Source organism: Heterocephalus glaber, unplaced genomic scaffold, assembly GCF_053883595.1.
Source record: "Heterocephalus glaber isolate CG9 unplaced genomic scaffold, H.glaber_assembly_v1.0 deba00001555, whole genome shotgun sequence".
Lineage (NCBI taxonomy): Eukaryota > Metazoa > Chordata > Mammalia > Rodentia > Bathyergidae > Heterocephalus > Heterocephalus glaber.
The window spans coordinates 542084-555892 of record NW_028258346.1 but is presented as its reverse complement, the minus strand read 5'-3'; the positions used below and the strand labels follow the sequence as shown (position 1 = coordinate 555892).

At 35.4% G+C, this 13809-nt stretch overlaps 1 protein-coding gene across 2 annotated transcripts in view; it reads left to right on the top strand.

Annotated features, from left to right (window-relative positions):
- The first annotated feature begins 4092 nt into the window (after positions 1-4092).
- Positions 4093-13809, top strand: part of Triqk (triple QxxK/R motif containing) — a 74931-nt gene continuing 65214 nt past the window's right edge. The window contains exons 1-2 of one of the 2 annotated variants that reach the window (XM_004850093.3): positions 4098-4249; positions 10741-10901. The gene's annotated coding sequence lies outside the window, so the exon portion shown is untranslated. Of the gene's footprint in view, positions 4250-10740; positions 10902-13809 lie in introns of both variants that reach the window. The other variant, XM_004850092.3, reaches the window with a different exon arrangement.

The following is a 13809-nucleotide window of genomic DNA, read 5'->3' as shown; positions in this document are numbered from 1 at the left end:
AAAACAATTTGGCATTTTATTTTTCTTTTAAAATATAGACATGCTCTACAAATTTTGTGATTCTTCTCTTAATTATAAACCACAAAGAAAGTCGGGCAAATCTGCACCAGGAAGTTAAGGTGTTTATAAACCATACTATTTGTTACAGAAGAAACAAGTAATCGTCTGTAACAGGAGAACAGATACATGAAGTGTGGTGTATACAAACACTAATGTATTTAAAAACAAATCAGTCATGGCCAGGCACAGCAATTCATTCAATCAGAAACCTCTTCCTGACTGTCTTTAGATACTGTGCATTTTTCTTAGCACTTGAAATACACCAATTAATAAAACCCACAAGGATCTCTACCCTCAAACAATTACATTCTCGAGATGAAGAAAAATAATAAGCAATACACATAATAAGTAAATTATGAATATAGTACAATAAAGTGTAAAACATTATGAATAAAAATACAAGTAAAATAAGCCTCAGGAATAGTAGATTTGGGGAGAAACTGGGATGTAATATAAAGTGATGCATAAGGAGATTGCTTTTAGAAAGGTAATATTAAATGTACGTCATGTTTATGAATCTTAGCAAAAATACTGAATGACAAAAGTACCTCCCAGATTATTCCCGTGTCCCGATTTTTACCCAGGGCCATGAAAAGTTCCTATGAAATCCTGTAACTCCTGATGTGAAGATTGCGGAGGCCTCATTTTGAGAGGAAAGAAGCCAAAATCAAAGTAGCTTGGATTACTGAATCACACTACCTAGAGGCATTAGGATGGAGGAAAATGTTGTCTGTAAATTAATATGTAAGCTGCCTCATGATTTCAGAAATGTTTTTAAGTCACTGACATACAGTCAATGTTCCATAAACTGAAAAACAGTAAATGTAAACAATTTCAACTGGCTACATGATGTCTTTTATAAACATGTCATTTGTTAAAGAAAAGCTGGCATCTACATATTTGAAATTATATTTTCAAAATATTTTCATTTTGTGACACAAACAATTCTCTATATGTTTTTATATCATTAAAATGTATTATATGTAGTAATTTTTTTCTAGATTTCAGAGACGATCTTTCATTCAATCATTGAAAAGATAATCTTTTAAATAATCCATTTCATAATGTAGGTAAATACTTTCCATGAAGTTTATTCCATATGTGGGCTTTGTAGCTATAATTTCATATATTTTACAAGTCAGTGGAAATTATTTTTATGGTTCATTAATTTTTTACTTTGAAAAAGGAAGCCTTTATTTGAAAAAACAAATTCATTTTCCAGTTTTTATTAAGTGGTTTAAATATAGTACTATAAAAACTGTGACTTGTAAGAATACACTTTGGGGAGCGCAGAGAATTCCTATACAAATTCAAATGAGAAATAAATTCTTTAAATAATTTCAACAAATTTCCCCCTAAATTCTACTATGGTTTTGTCCTAGGAGGTAAGTATGACCTATAAAGTAGTTAATTATAGCTACTTAGAGAGGGTAGGCTTTATAATTCAACTATTAAAATTTAAAAGACATCTGAACAATATTAATTTCATGTTATATTTATCAGTTTAAATATTTAATAGGCTTCATATATTTTTGACATGATAATTTTTAAGACAGACTTCACAATTATTAAAACAAGTATGTGTAAATGAATTAAATGGTTTTCCTCCAGTTTCAGTATGTACAGTTATTCTTATAGGCCAAAGGTCCCAGCATATATAAATATTTAATTCTACTTTATATTTGAACTTGCCACAAATAAAACCTAAATAACATGTGTCCTATATTGTAAAGAAATAAGTATGTTCATAACATATATGTGGATGTTTTAATTTTACTTGTTTTGTTTTTTAATCAAACTCAGGACCTTTCGCTTGCCAGGCAGGCACAGTGCTGCTGAGCTACAGCCCTGGCTCAGTTTAATTTTACACTAAGCCATTTATTCCTTGTTCAGTATCTCTAAAATGTATTTATTTATTCGCTATATTCATTCTTCATAAGTTTCTCTAACACTCATTTTGGCCTATGGAGGAATCTCAAAGTATACATATTCCAAAGTTTTAAGCAGAATCATGTGGTGCAAAATAAACAACTGAGGTAGGGGTAAGAGGCAACGCTCCTATTCCAAATGTGGGGAATACTGAAAGTTAATTAGAAAGGAAGCTTAAAAGAGAAACACACTTTCATAACTACTTGGCAATAGTTATATTAATAAAGGGTAAGTTGGCTTCTGCCTATTTTATAGATCGGTAAGATGTTTGTAGAATAACTGTAGAACAAGTGCATCTCATAAGGATATCTTACAGTAACAAATTCAATGATAGAAACTCATTATTTGATGTTTTCATCTTATCTCCTCATAGTACATATAATTTTAAAATTCGTTCCTGTGCATTTGTAGTACAGTATACTCTTCCGTACATATAACTAAATATCAAGGTGTAGAATCTCAGAAATTTGAATGTATGCTTCAAACATCTGGAGTTATACATATCTGGAATATACAGCTGTGTTTATTTCAAGGCTTACACATTTACATGCATATAATATGATTTTCTTAAATGCGTATTTTATATATGTAAGACTATTCAAACAAATGCATTTGCTATACTTACTTGAATATGCATTTGAAAAAGTATTCAAATGAATTTGCCACATTTATTTCAATGTAACAGTAGTTATTTATATATTATACTTATTAATACACAATCATAACTTTCTCTTTATACTAAAACCAAATATTTTCAAGATTCAAGAAACTTACTGGGGGCTATGAATCATACAAATCAAGGAATTCTCATATAAAGTTATTCAGAGTTAGCAAGTTTTCAGAAGAATTCGGAAATTCGGCAGGGCAAGAAAATGAAATCAGCTGCAATTGGCAAGTGTTTCTTTTATTCCAACAATTTTATCACAACATGATATGAGCGTTTTAGTGGAATCTCAAAGCATGTGTCCAGGAATATTATTTAGTTATTTTCCTACTATTACTATTTCTGACAAGATGATTTGGTAGAAAATGTAGAAAAAATGAGTTTCCCCATTTTAAAGCTAAATCCATTAAAAATCTGGCCAAGAGAATTTATATAATCTCATTTAACTGTACTTTTATTTTTTGGAAGAGGAATTGGAGTCCAGAAAATGATTTTGGAGGGCAGAAAATAAAATTACTTTTTGGATTTAATTTCTGGCCACAATATCCTGGGAGATTTCAAAACATTCTGGTGAGTCTATCTATAGTTGTTTCAGTTTTTTCTTTTCTTTTCCTCCTTCCTTCCTCTCTTCCTTCCTTCCTATCTTTTTTGTATGCAACTTTCTTTCTTATGAGCATTTTGAAGATGATAGCCTAGCCAAAGAAAGGTGACTTAATACTTGAAGAAAAACATTAAACTGAAAGTTTCACAGATTTTTGAAGGAATTTTCAATTCAGCTTACCACAGCATAAAAATAACTGCAGACACATGTTTGTTGAATAATTAAATAAAATATCCTTTCCTAGCTTGTTTCATTCTTCATAGGCTGAAAATAATATCTTAACCCCTTGGCTGGTTTGCTAAAGATTATATTAAGCACTATGTACAGAGCATTCAATTATCAAATGCATTCCAAATAATAATATCTTAATATTTCATTACTATTTTGTAGATGTGAAAACGCAGTACCTGAAATGGGCCCCCAAACTTTCTTTGTCACATTTCATCAATTGCCTTCTGTAAATTGATTTACCTTCTGTTAAAATTAATTCTTTAAATATAAAACTTTTGCTTTTTTGCTGCTTGAATTGGCAATCACACACCTTGTTTTCAGTTGAGACTGAATTTGGGATACGCGAGAATGTGGATTTTAGACAGTATGTGCCTATGTATGTTAGGTGTGTAGGAATCAATAGTCAAAATAACATTTCTTGCGTTTTAAATTTGTAAAATAAGATACAGGTCTTTTAATTTTTACAGTCACCTTGCTGGACAGTATTCGAGTTTAGGACTTACGTCAAAAGGAAGCAAAGGTCGTGGGGCGCGCCCTTTTGCATTCTGGACTAGCTCAGAGGCGGGAGAGAAACCAGCCAATCAGAGAGTAAACGGAGGAGATGCCACGCCACGCCGGCCTTACCACGCCCCTCTCGTAGCGCCCTTGGGGAATAGGGTGTGTAGCGGCCTCGTCCCGCCCCTGCCTCTGAGTGACAGGACCGTGGACAGCAACATTTCCAGCCGGACACGAAGTTTGTCGGCCTTTGCCTTGGTTGAGCTGAGGTGTGTGCGTGTGTCTGGCGAGGACGAGGGGACTAGGGTGACCTGCGCGGGTATCTTGGGGTGCCGAACTGAAAACGCGCGCACCTCCTTAAGCGAGCCCCCAAAGCGTTTAGGAGAGCACAGTTCTGCCCCGGGGAGGGGCTCCTGGGCGGTGTGAGTGCGGGGAGGCTCTGCTGGGGGAACCGGAGCTCCGGAAACCCAGAAGGTGCGGTGACCACCGAAGGGTTCCTTCCTAGGGCGCGGGGCGCTCGCCGTGGGGGAGGCGGGCGGGCCCGGGTGGGCTGCAGAGTGGGCGCGGCCTCCGCGTTGCTAAGGAACCACGGCTCCCGCCCTGCCAGCGTGTCTGGCGCGGCCCTCTGGGCGCTGAAAACCTTAGCCCCGCCCACTCCCCCAAGCCTTCCTCTGGGCGAGGGATTGGCTCCCTTGTGTTGTCAGTTAATCTCGGCCCTTTATTCCATTCTGGGTCCCCTCCCAGGTCTGCATTTCACCCTCTGGCCTTTCCTTCCTGTGTTACTCTTTTTCACTAGTTTTTCTGTTTTCTCTTTATTAATAATCAAGTATTTGCAGACCAAAATATTTGCAGAGAAGAGTGAATTTATTGATGGTGGCGGTGGAACGTGGTTCCTTTTTCCTTAGTGCTTGGTGAATCCCTGAACCCACGAGATATTTGTGTCCACGTGCATGACTAGGAAGAGAATGCTGTGGTATCTGGTCTTTTCCATTTGGAGTTCTTTTTCTCTTTGTAGCCTGTTCCTGTTTGAGCTCAATGAACTTCCTCAGGAAGTGGAGGCGATTCATTACCGGAGAGACACCAATATGTTTTATTTTCCTTTTAGTCCCTGCTTACTAAACCTGTAACATTCCCCCCCTCCCCCCGCATTGAGCCCATCTTTAATGATTAGCGAAGACATGGTAACACAGATAAATATTTCAAAAAGCTCCCTTAGCTCATATCTTTTGGCCCCAAATTCACCAGAGCAAACATTCCAGAGAGAAAACAAATGCTAAAAAGCTGCTTTTACTTCCCTGTGCCAGGTTTACAGTGTAAATTCTCAGGAAGGAAACTTGTGCCGCTTAACCCTAGGACAGCATTGGCCTACAAGTTAGGAAACTGACAGGTTAGTTGTCCTTGGGCAGTAACCCTCAATACTCTTTCTCTCTGTAAAGTGGCGATCCTAGTATGAGCCCTTCCTTCCTAAAAAGGAGGAATAATTGATTTCAAAGTACAATTAAAATAGTACACAGGTACAGAGCGTTGTTGATTATACTTTTAATCTTTCTGTCTATATGATCTGAACTTGTGAAGACACTGTTTAGTTTATTTTCAAGTTTTCTTCATTTTTTTCTTTTTGAATTTAGAAATGAGGAATAAACTCATTCATACATCCATAGCCGATTCAGTGTTGGTTCTGACTGGGTAATACCTGAAATGTTTTGTGGGGCACTTTTTTTCTCTTTAACATCACTGGACATTGTTGTTGTTGTTTTCAAGTACATATGTAGACAGAAAGGATTGAGAAACAGCTTCTAATTCAATGACGTTTTTGGTGTCATATGCTACTTTGAGAAATAAAAAGAAGCCACTGACTATCTTCTTAGAAAAAGGCACAATTTGAAGTCTTAAGTGGAATGGTGGATTAAGAATACCTGCTTTTCGGGCCAGGCATTTAGCTCAGTGGTTCCACTGCCTGCCTCACAAGTTCAAGGACCCGAGTTCGATCCCTGGTACCACAAAAAAAAAAAAAAAAAAAAAAGAAAAAAAAGAATACCTGCTTTTCTTCAATTTCTTGAGGGATACAAAAATTACTATTTCCCTCATGCTTCATGCCCAAGGGATTTAGTATATATCTTCACTTGGAGTTATGTTTTTCTCCTTCCATAAGCTTTCATACTATAGCTTACAGTTCAGAATCATCATTACCACATCTAGTTTTTAGCAGCGAAGAAACAGGAACTACCAAAGCTTAGTAACTTATTGCTGTGTCACAAAACTATGTAAACTGTCTTTCATTCCAAATGTCCTTGAAGCAACTCTGATCTCTAAGCAAGTGAAAGGAGAACTTAATATTTTAGGAAAATATTACATAATATTTTTGAGATAAACATGAAATATATAATTTTCTCTTTTATTAAAGCCTATTTTGAACAAAGGAAAGCAGTACCATTACCCAATTCCTATGACTGTCTTTCAATTTAAGTGAAAAATCTTATATTGTAATTTTTGGTGACTAAAAAAGAATTGTGGTTGGCGTCACTGTGACTCTTTTCCTGATTTCTTTATTCAAATAGAGGTCGTTACTTACTTTGCTCAAGTTACCAAGTTAGAATCAGTTGTAGATATAATATGTTATTATTGAATAAAGAAGATTTGAAAGAGCCATTTATTACATTTATAATAAACACACGAATACATAGAAGCCCTGTTTTTGCCTTAGTACTTACAACTTAATTTGAACTGTAGTATTTTACTCTTCCATTTCTTACTGCTTTGTTTCTCTTCATTTCTCATAGACCAAACTGGAATAAAGAAAAATGGACTAGAAAGAACATTACAATGGACTTAGAGATTTTAAGTGCCCAGTATTAGCTTTGTTCTTTCTGCCTTAAGTTGTAAACAGATGCTTTGAGTTTATGACATTAGATTTGTTACTAACAAGCTGACTGGGGATTGTTACTAATAAGCTTTAGATAGGAGACCAAAAAATGAGTGCTATTGCTTCCTACCCCCTTTTACTCCCTCACTCCTTTCTTTCCTACAATCTGGACTTTAATCCAACTAAGAAAAAATTTCAGTTTGCAGAACAGATACATTTACCCAGAAGTACTGCCGTGTATAGTCCAGAGCACCTCTATCATTGGAGTAATGTGGACCTGTGCATTTAATAAGCCACAAATCAGGTAACTCCTGTTAGGAAGGTATGAACAAGGAGTGAGATCTTAGGCTGGAACTGTTAACTGGTGTTCTGATTTTCCCTTTTGGGTGATACCCCTGGGAGATCTGAAATGTGTGGGAGTATTTTAAGTTATTACAATGCCTTTAATGTAGATACTCCTGGCTTTGGGCACACTGAATGTCAAGAAGGCTAAATATTGGGTAATGTAGAATCTACCACATAACTGAAGTATTTTCCTTTCTTACTTCGGTAGCACAAGGCATCTCCAACAAGAAGCACTGGTCCAGTGGAAATTCCTATATGTAGAAACATGAAGCTAGGCTATATTTTCTCCAGACGTCATTCATGTGTGTCTGCATTTCTTATTTCAATAGGTTTGGCTCTGTGAAGGTCTTTAAAAATACTGCTTAAAATATAGTCTTTTTTGTATTTTTAAGTGAGGTAAGTATATATCTGTGAAAAAGAAATGATTTCTTCCTTCATAATTTTGAAATATTAAAAAAACAATAAAAAGATAAATATTTTGCACTCAGATGTCTAGCAAACTATTTTGTTAAATCAGAACATAAAACAATCCTGCAAATGATGAACGCTTTTCAATTGCATGGCTTTTAAGCCACTGACTATGGAAGATGGCAGCAAGAATGAAGTAAATTAGTTTTTGTATAATAGTATTATGTGGTGATATAATTAAAAATTATATCTAAAAATAGTATACCAATTAGATTGAAAAACCTAAAATTTTAACAGATGGAAAGATCATCTAATTAAAGGAACATGTGTTTTACATACTTTGGATATTAAAAATATTCAGATATTGTAATGTTTTGAATTAGAAATTGTATAGGTACCCAAGGCAAGGTCCTAATTTTGGGTTGTATTTTGTAATTACCGCAGCTGGAAGGTGCACTGGATGGAAAGCTTTAGACTTGGCTCCAGTAGTGTACTTTAATGGGTTTTATAACATTTCCAGTCATCAAGTTCCTTATCTGTGTAGAATGTGTTGAAGATTTGTGGTTCTGTACCATTTTTTGAACATTATGATTGAACATCATAATACATTTCTTCTTACAGTGATTAATCATAGCACTGAATCTCTCTGGGCAGGGGCATTTCATTTCTTAGGATATATCTTAGTTACTTTTCTCATTTCTGAGAAATACCAACAGCCACAAGTTAAAGGAGGAAAGGTTTATTTGGCTCACAGTTTGTAGAAGTTTCAATTCATAGTCAGCTGGCTGCAAGACAGGGTGGCATGGCAGAGGGGTGTCACACAAGAGAAACAATTTATGGTGTGGCAAGCAGAAGAAAGTCAGAAGCAAGCCTGCTTTCTTTCTGTCCCTTAATATTCCATCCAGGCTACAAACCTATTAATTGGTGCCACCTATACCCAGGGTGGGACTTCTACTGTCCACACCCTTAATCCCAGTATCACACCCTTAATCCACATTCACATACCCTAGTCCAACCACATTTGAAACTGCCTGCCTATGAGTGCATGAGGTTTTGGGCTGACATCTAGATACAAAGCCTAACAGGATGCGTATTTGTAATAAATTTCTGATTCTGTCTTGTTTGTGTTCCTAGTGCAATGTGGCAAACCTTTGCCCTGCGTATTGTTTTTCTGAGACAAAAGATGTTAATGTATGAATTGTTTTTTTCTAAACTAAAACCTCAGTACTCAGGCTTAATTGCTGTGTTGGGACTTTGCTATAAATTAGTGGGTTTTGGGTTGCAGCTTGGGTATTTGTCTCTAAAACATTCACCACCGATGGCTTAGGGGGTGCATTCTTTGTTCTCCTTTCTTCAACACCTGTCTCCTCTAAACATATTTGGAAAAATTTGGACAGTGTTGAAATGATCTATATGGTTGCTTTAAATGCCAAATGGATAAATTTAGCATTTAAAAATAAATTGAGTGGAATGAAACATCCCAAAAAATTATGGCAATAGAAATCAGCAGAAGACTCACAGGCATACCTCTAAAAATCTGAACAGAATTTTCAGTTAAAGAACATGTCAGTGAATCCTTTAACTGCTAAACTGTCAAGAATACATGACCTCTATGGACAAGAGAATTCCTTTTAGGTGAATGAAGTGACATAGTGATAAACTGACAATAGGAATAGGGCAAGGGATAACAAAAAGATGACAAACTAGAAATATGAGAGCAGATTTTGTTTTTTATTCTTTCTTTATTATTACCATAAATTTAGTGGCTTGAAACAACACAATTCTATTTTCTTAAAATTCTATAGTTCAGAGCAATCTGACATAGGTCACACTGGGCGTAAATCAAGGTATTGCCAGGACTGCATTCCCTTATGGAGAGAATGTTTTTTCGCCTTCCCAGTTTTTAGAGGCTACACATATTCTTTAGTTTATGGTCCTCTTTTTCCACCTTCAAAGCCAGCAACATTTCTTCTCTCCATTCTTCTGTAATTCTATCTCCTTGTGACCATAGCTGGAAAAGGGTATCCACTGTTTAAAACATATCTAGATAATCCAGGTAAATCTCTCAGTTTCAAGGTCCTTCATTTAATCATGCAGCAAAGGCTTTCAGCCACAAGGTAACTTATTCACAGGTTCTGGGAATTAGGACTCGAACAAGCTATTTTTAATGATCTTATTATAATTAGTAAACTTTATATTTTCAAATATTTGGGGTTAAATTTTGAGTTGGTGTTATTATCAAACAGCAGTTTGGAACTATTTAAATTTCATACTGTTATCCATGCGAGCTCAATTGCATTGTAAAACCAGAGAAAAGTTCAGTGTTTGGCACATATTAGGTATTTAGTAAATATTTATTGAACAAAAATGAATAAATTATGCATTTATTTATTAATTAATTGATTATGGTTCTTTGTTGATTTTTAGTGGGTGTTCAGAAAGTTATATACTTGAAAGTTTTTTTTTTTCTTTTTTTTTTGGTACCAGGGATCAAACTCAGGACCTTGAGTTTGCAAGGCAGGTGCTGGAACTACTGAGCTAAATCCCCAGCCCATATACTTGAAAGTTTATGATTGAGTAAATACAGTTGTTTTTATAAGTCCTGAAATGAAATAACGAGAATAATTTCAAATTAGTCTTTTTACATTTATACTTGCATCTACAACACAAGTGAGACACTTCCTGCTACTTTTCAGATAATCTTTTGGAACATGTTGGCTGAAGTAAATTGTAGTAGCCTTTTCTATTACACAAATTCTCAGAGTCTGATTCAAGGAATTAAACTTTATGATAATGGGGCATAAAATATAGCATTTCCCAAATATATATATATATATTTCCCAATATATATTCAATATAATATATAGAATATCGTATAAAATATTATATATAATTATATAGATTATTTTACATATATATGCACTGTGGATCAAGCCTAGGGTCTTACATATGCTAGGTAAGTGCTCTATCGCTGAGCTTTTCCAAGTATATTCAAAGTTTGAAAACTTCTTTGGATTGATTTGGTAACACAGCTAGTAAATCAAGAACCTTTTAGAAATGCTTTTACTATAACTATTTTGTGGACAATTAGGAAACCGGAGATCATCCATTTAATATTTGCATATACTCTATTTTGAATTCCAGTAGAAAAAAAACAACCAGGAATATTCTTTTTGGTATCTGGAAATGAATATGCCAGAAACCCAAGCACAGCTTCCTCAGTAAAGACCTTGGTTTTGGAAACATCTTACCCCTTGGCAGCTCCCCAAGCTTCAGACTTGGCAGCATCAAAGACACAGCGCAAGGTGTGTTTATTTGATTTAACATTTGGTAAAGGGTGTTTTGATTTGTGGTTTGTTTTCTTTCATTTTGTTTTTCTTGTTTTGTGTTTTTTGCTTCTGGCATTGAACCTGGATTCTGGTCATAGTTCTTTCTTATGGGAGGCAATATCATAATGAAGAAATGCTTTCACTTATATTTATTTTGTGGTATTTGGAAAAATCCAAGTAAATGAAGCAAGATTCATAGAGCTGTAAGGCTTTATGTGATTTGTTTGTGAAATCATTTTGTACTATCATCTACTAAGATTTGTTGCTACATGAGATACTTAGTCTTTCTTGATATTTGGCACATTATTATACTTTGATACATTAACAATATTTTGTTAGTTATATATTGAATCTTTCACTCATAATTCCAAACCTGGAAGCAATCAAGGTATCCTTCAAGAGGTAAATGGACAGATAAACTATGGCATATCCAGACAATGGCACTCTAAAAGCCTTAAAAAGACACGGAAGAAACTTAAATATATATTACTAGTTGAAACAAGCCAGTATGTAAAAGCTATACATTATATAATTCCAACTATAGGATATTCTGAAGAAAGAGAAACTACGTGAGAAAAAAATCAGTGAGAGGAAGAGGTTGGGAGGGGGGAAAGATAAACATGCAGAACACAGAAGTCTTACCGAGCAGTGAACATTTTCTGTATAATACTGTATGGGTAGATGCATGTCATTACACATTTTTCCAAATCCATCAAAGACATGACACTAACAGTGAGCCTTAAAGTAAGCTATAGGTTTTGGATGATGAAGTATCAATGTAGGCTCATCAGCTGTAACAACTGTGCTAATCTGGTGAGGGATATTGATAAAGCAAGGCTATGCATGTGTTGGAGAAGGAGGTATTTGGGGAATCTCTATCCCTTACTCTCCATTTTTCTCTGAATGTAATACAGTTCTAAAATTTTTTTCAAAAAGGCTATAAAAATGAACTAAGAGTGTTGGATAATTAGTTTAAAAAATTTCCTGTATTATGAAATGATTGAGATTTTATTATCATATTAAGCAAGACACATATCCAGGGACTAGTTTACATCTCTTGAATCATCTAAAGGAAACAACATACACAAAATGTTTAAAAAGTGTATATTTTCAAATTATCGATGAATTCCAAACAATTTAAAGAAAAACACCACTGAGCCTCCCAAAGCAATTTTGCAGTAAAATGTGTTATCAGCAGTCTTTGCGTATCTCCCAGTTGCCTGAGCCATTCCAACTTGCTCATCTTCCCTCAGCTCTCACATCTAACTTCATTACAGTCTGGGTACATGGGCTTATTTCCAAATCACGACAGTATGAATTTTCAGGTAAGGAGCACTCACTTTTCAAGCTTGCTTTAATTAACTCTCATTCACACACAAATTTACACACACATCCTCAGACAGGTACACTGTCTCAACAGTACCTCAACTTGTATCTCAGGACAAGAAGTATCCTCCTGCCACGGTTTCACTTGTGCTTATGAAATTGTCCTCATGTACAATTTCCCTGCCTTTGTAGCTTTTATTCCCATTCTTTCTGTCACCTCTGTAAATCCCTCTAGCTGTGTCATTGACACCTGGATTACTGAATTAGTATCATAACTCATTTTACTATTTATTTCTAGTTTTGTTTCCCTCAAATCCATCCCATAACACTAGTAGGGACTAAAGGCAAGTAGTGTATATACAGTGTAGATACACTGGACAAAGGGACGATTTATGTCACAGGTAGGATGGAGTTGGATAGTGTGACATGTCATTACACTACACAGAATGGTGGCAGTTTAAAACGTGAGTTTCTTATTTGTGGATTTTTCATTTGATATTTTCAGAAGGTAGTTGCAAAAAAAAAGTGAAACTGCAGATAAGAGGAAACTCCTGTAATGGATGATTAGGGGGAATGGAAGTGTTCTATAGTCCCATTACTAGATCTCAGCTGTTTGGTGAGCTTATCCTTCTGGACTGTGAGCTTCAAAAGTGTTTTTTAGTTCTTTCTTCCCCTTAGGTGGGACAGGATGACTACAGTGGTTTGAAGTTGAGTATTTCCTTTCTTACTTTCAGAAGCCTAGAACTGACTGGGGCTGCATATTTCCCTTACCTCAGGCCAGTTAGGTTCCGATTAAGTAGTAGAGAGCAGACCTTGTTAAGAACAAAGTGCTCTGGAATATTTCAAAATGGCATCTTTCCTCTCCCCCTGGAGGAAGTATATGTGGATTTTTAAAATATTTATTGTATGAACCTAGATAGTCTCTTTGAGATAAAACTCACAGAAATGTGGGGGCCCCTCCCCTGACTGGGTACCACTAGAGTTTATAACTCTCAGGTTATTCTGCACTAAGCCTCTAGCAATTGTCAGTTGCAGCTCAAGTTTTCTTGCCCTGGAGTGGCTCCTGCAGTGTTTCTGCTCATGCATCCTCTCCTGGTGAATGGTGATGCTCCACTCTTAGGGGGACAAGTTTTTCTACGTAGATCCATAAAGAGTTATTTTCAATCTGTTCAACTTCTGACTTGCAGTAAGAATATATGGTGATTTCCAAACTCCTTACATGCAGAAATGAAAACAAGAAGTCAATGATAGGTTTGTCCAGTAAAGCAGGATGATGCTATAATAAACTTTGATTCTCAAAAAGAAATAGAAAAGTTATTAGAATATGTATGATACTTTTCTTAAAGATCATAGAAAGATATTTTTTTGGAATATACTATGGTTTAAGGGGTATTCTAAAATTGTGTTTCCTATTTGCCATTATGTGTTAGGTCTAAGATTGTTTTAAACATTAGGATACTATATTTTTCATTGCAAATTAAAGGTTTGAGGCTTCTGTGGCAGAGCAAATTTTATCTAAAGATATACTACTGGTTCACTGAAGAAATTATATTGACCT